Below are 7,468 nucleotides of genomic sequence, written 5' to 3'. Positions count from 1 at the left end.
AGCTGAACAACAACACAAATAAAGATGCAGCTAGAAATACGCTGTCTTTTCTGACTGCTCACTTAGAGGAACTACTTTAAAAACAGACATCTCTCGCGCCTCCACCTCCCACTGCTCACCACGAGGGGTAGACATAATTCTTCACCTTGACTCTTTCCTCTGCCCCTCTGGCTGGCCTGAAGCAGGACACTTCCCCCACACGGTCAGCTCGGGCACCTCTCTTCTGGAAGAGAGGGTTCTGCTTTTCTAATTCAGTGCACGGATGGCGGGGTTTCCAGAAAAGTGTGGCCCCACAGACATCGCTGCCTGTCCGTGTGTGCTTCCCCTAAACACCCTGCAGGAGGGAGTTCAGTGAATCCCGCTGAAACCAGATACCTCAGACTGGGACTCTAACCCACGTGGCCAGGACTCAAACCCAGCCAAAAGCCAGGGTCTTCCAAGATCACAGACCTGGTTTCAGGATCTGATGAAGCTCAGCTTCTTGATGTCTCATTGCAGAAAGAATTCAATGAGAGACAAAGTGATAGGTAAGAAGTGGATTTATTCAGAGAGAAACACACTCCATAGTCAGAGTGTGGGCCATCACAGAGGGCGAGTGAGGCCTCGAAATGTGGCGTGGCTAGCTTTTAAGAGCTGGTAATTTCACAGGCTAATGAGTAAGAGGATTATTCCAACTATTTTGGAGGGGTAGAGATTTCCAGGAATTGGGCCATGGCCTACTTTTTGGAAACCCAGCAAAATTGGGCACCGGTTTAGAATTAACCCATTTCACAGATGAGGACTGAGGCTTACACTGGTGAAACGCTGTGTCTGCCATCCCAAAGCAAGGGAGAGACTGAGCAGAGAGAGATTCCAGCACAGACCATCCGCCATGTCTCAGGTGAGACATGCGGCCTGGGCCGATCACCTCCAGGTGGGCCCTTGTGTGTGTGTCAAAGCATCGCACAAAGTCCCAGGTGTGCATTCAAGCACTGGGCCCTGGCCACCAGAAGGGTCCTCCTGGTATGTGACCCTTAGGGTCAACTGAGTGGGCTGAATTCTTGATGTGCTCAATCATCTTCCTGTGACGCTGACTGTTTTCACCAGTGTTATCTTTATGATCTCATCTTACGACAGACAAGCTTCTTGATGGCTCCATCACTGTGCTAAGCAGGGATTATGTGTTCTGTTGACGGCAGGTGGTGACGTGCAGAAAGCACATGCTTTCTGTGTTGAGACTTGGGTCTTAGTGAGGGTTGGTGAGCAAATAGTTACTGAGTGCTTGGTCAATTTAGGGGCTTCCCAGGTGGCGCAGTGGTAAAGAACCCATCTGCCAATGCAGAAGACACAAGAGACACAGGTTTGATCCCCGGGTGAGGAAGACCCCTTGAAAAAGGAATTGGCAATCCACTCCAGTGTTCTTGCCAGGGAGGGCCCCAGGGACAGAGAAGCCTGGTGGGCTACAGTCCACAGGGTTGTAAAGAGTCAGACATGACTGAGCATGCATGCTCTTAGTCCATTTAAGACAGGAGACAGGAGCTGGGAACCTAGCTGGATGGACATGGAGTCAGACCTGATGAGGCTTTCAAGCAGAAACTCTTTGGGAGCATCTTGAAGGGGAACCTGAACTAATTGGGAATGTTCCCCTGAGAAAGACCTGGCCTTCACTCCACCCCGAATTCTGGACCTTAGAGAAGAGCTAATCTAATCTGCTGGTCACATGGAAAGCCAGGGAAGCTCAGATCTAGGAACTCGAGAGATTCATGTCTCTGTTTCCTCATTTGAAAAGAAATAAAAGGGTAGAAGGAGATTTAAAATCCTTTAGGTTTTTTCTTAATTTCATCAAGCTTATTGTTTAAAGAAACATTTGCATAAACAAACAGAAAATGTGAACAGGTCAAGGTTCCAAGTACAGGATGCATGGTAAGTGTTTCTGAGAGAACGTTTCTATCAGTATTTTTTGTGAATTCTGCTGCTATTATATTCCATGAGGATATGATCAGCCTTTTATGTGGGGGTCTTACTTTGCGGTATGGTGTTGTTGAAACGTTCCCTTCAGCATTTGCCGAAAGAAAAGTCAAATAATGTGGTCTGCAGCAACATGGATGGCCCTAGAGATTATCCTACTAAGTAAGACAGGCAGAGACAGACAGATGTCACATGATATCACTTGTATGTGGAATCTAAAATATGACACAAATTAACCTATCCCTGAGACAGAAACAGACTCACAGACATAGAGAACAGACTTGTGTTTGCCAAGGGGAAGGAGAGCAGGGGAAGGATGATGGGAGATTGAGATTAGCTGATGCAAATTAGCATAGACAGAATGAATATACTACAAGGTCCTACTGTAGAGCACAGGGAAATATATTCAGTATCCCGTGATAAACCCTAATGGAAAAGAATATGAAAAAGAATATATAAATATATATATATATGTATATCTGAGTCACTTGCAGCAAAAGGGATACATAGTATACAGTAGAAATTAACACAACATTGTAAATCAACTACACTTCAATAAAATACATTTAAAAAAGGAAAAGCAGGCCCAAGAACCGCGAAAAAGGGACAATGAGTGAATGATGATGACATTCATGTATACTTAACAGAGTATGAAAAAGTTATTCTTTTGGGGAAAGTGAGGGTTCTTTGAAATAGATTCCTAATTTCCAGAGTCCTCCATTTTTTATACAAATAAGTGCCCTGGAGCTGGTCGTATACTGGTGAGGCAATTCCAAGGTCATGTGTCTGGGAGCTCTGGCTTTTTACTGAGTGTCCCAACCCACGCGTGTCTCATGCCCTGCTGTGAATACAGCGCCTATGGCAGGTTTCTTTGGCTATAATATGACCCAAGTCAGTTAACTGGTAAACCGCCACTCCCAACACTGCCCAATGAATGCAAACATCTAGCTTAATACCTTTATGAAAATGTGGCCATCATGGATGCCTTCAGTTAAATAAAATCTTGTAGAGAATTTTGATAACCAGATAGATGACGCATCACTTTTTCAGAGGATAGTAGAGATCAGGGGCATTCAAGATGCTCATGGCTGAAGACAAACCTTCTGGGCTCAGGAGGACCCCTTGAAGGTGTCCACAGATGGCTTGAGAACCCTAGGGAGCTTTTCTTCATGTGGGCTGATGCTGTGGGTAGCATATTAGAAATTAGAACTGCTAAGTGTTCGTCTTTTATTTATTGAAAAATAAATCCATTGCATGTTAATATAAGCAACATGTTTTAAAGAAAAATAGCTATTTCTAAAAACAAAAAGTAATTTAGAGAGAAGAGTGGCATTCTTTTGTGTTTCTGTGGATCTCTACAACTTCTGACTTAACAGAAAACGGCTGGATCCTTCTGTCTGCTCCGTCTACCATCTGTCATCAGTTGTCATGGTTGAAGAAAATTTAGCCTCGCGTGGAGATGCGGTCAGGACAGAGTAGGGTGTTTTATGGGCCTTTATGTGTCTTTGCTTTAAGGTCAGTTTCAATATGGAATCTAAAACCATATGAGTGCATTTTCCCTTCTCCGTTATGTTAACACATTGCATTCTTTGCACTGGTCTCTTGCCTACTGTGCCTGGATCATTTAACCGTGCATGCTTTTCTAACATCACATATTGATGACTTAAAAAATACTGGTTCACTGACTTACACAGATCTTCCAAATGTTGACACATTCATTATATATACTGAAAATTCACATTTGTTAATTTTACCATCTATCTCATCAGCAAGGTCTTTAAAGATTGGGAAGCTGGTAAGCTCAGAATGGCAGATACAAGTTCTCCAGGATTCGAATCTTTGCTTGAAAGCTCAGATTGTTTCATTGGCAACAAATACTGTCAGTTGTTTTCCGTGAAGTGACAGACTCACTTTATTCATTTCTGAGAAAATGTTGCCGAATACTGCACACTGAATAACTGTCGTTTGTCAGTCATTCTTTCGGATCGAATGGAGCTGCATGGAAAAGGCAGTAAGTTTAGTTCACGACTCAATCGAGTTCACAAGTGCTTTTCCTGGAGACAGTCACCGTGCTTCGATATGTAGCAAACACACTGTGTGCAGATTTCTGTTTTGATCAAAGGTGTCCTAACTAGAACTGACCCCTCGACCCCCCACCATCTGGTGGTTTGATGAGTACGTCTTGATTTGTGCCAAAGTGGAAGTGTTGGTCATTCAGTCATGCCCAGCTCTTTTCTACCCTGTGGACCATAGCCCGGCTCCTCTGTCCATGGAATTTTCCAGGCAGGAATACTGGAGTGGGTAGCCATTAGCTTCTCCAGGAGGTCTTCCCGACTCAGGGAACGAACCCCGATCTCCCGCATTGCAGGCAGATTCTTTACCGTCTGAGCCACCAGGGAAGTCCCAGATTTGTGACAAGGTGCAAGGAATTTTACCCACCAGTGCAAGTATCAACCTAGTTCAGAAGGCAGGTAGCGTTTCCCTTTGTTGCTGTTCAGTCACTCAGTCGTGTCTGACTCTTTGGGACCACGTGGACTGCAGCCCTCCAGGCTTCCCTGTCCTTCACTGTCTCCCGGAGTTTGCTCAGACCCATGTCCATTGAGTAGGTGACACCATCCAACCATCTCATCCTCTGTCATTCCCTTCTCTTCCTGCCTTCAGTCTTTCCCACCATCAGGGTCTTTTCAAATGAGTCAGTTCTTTGTATCAGGTGGCCAAAGTATTGGGGCTTCAGCTTCAGCATCAATCCTTCCAATGAATATTCAAAGTTGATTTCCTTTAGGATAGACTGGTTTGATCTCCTTGCTGTCCGAGGGACTCTCAAGACTCTTCTTCAACACCACAGTTCAAAAGCATCAGTTCTTCAGCCCTCAGCTTTCTTTAGAATCCAGCTCTCACATCCATACACGACTACTAGAAAAACCATAGCTTTGACTAGACGGACCTTTGTCCGCAAAATAATGTCTCTGTAGCATCTTACTACCATGATGAAAATAGTTTTGACCAGAACACAGAACTCTATGGGAACAATATTTGAAAAGGAAGGTTAGACAGTTTCCAAGATGTAAGTGAGAATCTATGTCTTTAAAAAGCTTCAGAAATGGACAGCCATGTCTTTCTCTGTTTCTCCAGACACTGACAATTCTGGGGGTTGGAAACATGTAAAATGTAATTATATCCACATCATTGGATGTAATGAAGCCACTGAAAGTGATGATTGAGAAGAAAATATGTACAAATAATGTTGTGTGAAAGAGGCAGTTCTCCTATCGATCGGCGTATCTCTCCAGATGGGGGGAAGCAGTGGGTTTTATTTTTTCTTACATTCTCCTGTGGTTCCTACAATCGGCATGCATTACTTTCATATTTGGAAATGACCACCAACATTCTTTCATTCTTTTTCAAAAGGCAGAGGACTTCTCAGGCGGTCCAGTGGTTTAGAATCCTCTTGCCAATGCAGGGACACAGGTTTGACCCCTGGGCCACAGGGCAGCTAAGTCTGTGCCCCACGACTACTGAGCCTGCGTTCCAGAACCTGTGAGCCACAACTGCCGAAGCCTGAGGGCCTGAAGCCCAAGCTCTGAAATGAGGGAAACCACCGCAGTGAGAGGCTTGCCTGCTGCAGCTAGAGAAGCCATGTGCAGCAACAAAGATACAGTGAGGCCAAAAATACATAAAATTTTTAATGTTAAAAAAGTGAAATAAATAAATAAAATAAAAAAGGCAGAGAGCAGGAAATGAGGAAAATCGCTCACTGATCACAGGGTCTATAGTGTCATAGACTAAGGCATGTCATAGACTTGTCATGTCCAAGTGTCATAACCAGACTCATAGAAAAAAGGTAAAATCTGAGTTGTGCACCTTCTTGAGTCTGAGTCCCATGGCAAAGCTGGAAAGACAAAAAGATGAAGGTTACCCCCACCGTGGAGGGGGTTCACCGGGATGAGAGATGGCCCCGCCTCGTCACTGTCAGCTGGATGCCGGCAGTGGCGGCTCTGGATGTTTATCTGTAGTATTTGTATATGTAAACAGTCTCCTGTGTTTATCTGCTACAATCCCCAGTGGCAAGAGGTATCTCCCAGGATGACCTTGAAAGCTTCCCACATTCTTTTGGTAAAGTTCTGTTGGGGGCTGAATGCTTACATCTCTCCAAGTTCTTATGTCAAATCCCTAAACCCAACATGATGGAACTTGGAGGTGGGCTTTGAGGCGGAGCAGACGCAACGGATATAAGTTTGAGCCAACTCCGGGAGGTAGTGGAGGACAGAGGAGCCTGGAGCGCTGCAGTCCACAGGGACGCAGAACAGCAGACAATAGCAAATGCTGACAGAGATGGAGAGCAAGTGGAACGCTCCGCCACTGCTCGCGGGAAAGCAAATAGTATGTTACTATGGAGAACAAAGTTGCTTTTTAAAAATATTACACATGTGATTCAGCAATCCCATTCTGCTTACTTATCCAAGTGATTTAGATGAGGTCCTGAGGCCAGGCCCTCCTGATGGATCAGGATCCTTAAGGAAAACGATGAGGACCCAGCTCTATCTGTCCCTCTGTGAGCATGCCCTGAGGAAAGGCCAAGACGTCAACAAGCTGATGTCTGGAAACCAGGACGTGAGTCCCCACGAGAAGCTGAGTCTGCAGGGACCTTGACCTTGGACTTTCCAGCCTCCTGACCTGGAAGAATTACATGTCTGCTGTTTGGGCCCCTAGAAGGTGGTACGTTGTTAGCAGCCTGAGCTGACAAACACGGGCTCTTTGGACCCATTCATTGGTGGAGGGCATGGTGAACTTGAGCAGACTGGAGACGCAAAGGTAGCTGTGTTTTCTGATAAGCCCTGGAAATCGGGGCTTATTAAACAACATGCGTAACTATGCAATGGAATAATATTCACCCACAGAAAGGACTGAAGTACTGACATTTGCTGCAACATGAACAGGCCTTGAAAGCATGATGTTCAGTGAAGACTGCAGACTCGAGTCCACATGCTGTAGAATTCCAGTCATATGTGATGTTCACACCACAGAGAGATCAGGAAAGACAGAAAGAAGACCAGTCACTTAGAGCTGGGAGTGGGGACAGATGGAGCCAGGAGTGATCCATCAAGAGTACAAGGTTTCTTTGTGAGATTGTGAAAATTTTCTAAAATTGCAGTGATAATTTCACCTCTGTGTAAATATACTGAAAACCATTGAACTGTACATTTTCAGTGTGTGAGTTGTATGGTATGTTAATTATATCTCCATAAAGTATCTCTTCCAACAACACAAAAGAAGACTCTACACATGGACATCACCAGATGGCCAATACCGAAATCAGGTTGATTATATTCCTTGCAGCCAGAGATGGAAAAGCTCTATACAGTCAGCAAAAACAAGACTGGGGACTGACTGTGGCTTAGATCATGAACTCAGATTATGAACTTACTGCCAAATTCAGACTTAAATTGAAGAAAGTAGGGAAAACCACTAGATCATTCAGGTATGACCTAAATCAAAGCCCTTACGACTATACAGTGGAAGT

The sequence above is a fragment of the Bos taurus genome, chromosome 26 (assembly GCF_002263795.3).
Source record: "Bos taurus isolate L1 Dominette 01449 registration number 42190680 breed Hereford chromosome 26, ARS-UCD2.0, whole genome shotgun sequence".
Classification (NCBI taxonomy): domain Eukaryota; kingdom Metazoa; phylum Chordata; class Mammalia; order Artiodactyla; family Bovidae; genus Bos; species Bos taurus.
This window is presented reverse-complemented; position numbering follows the sequence as displayed.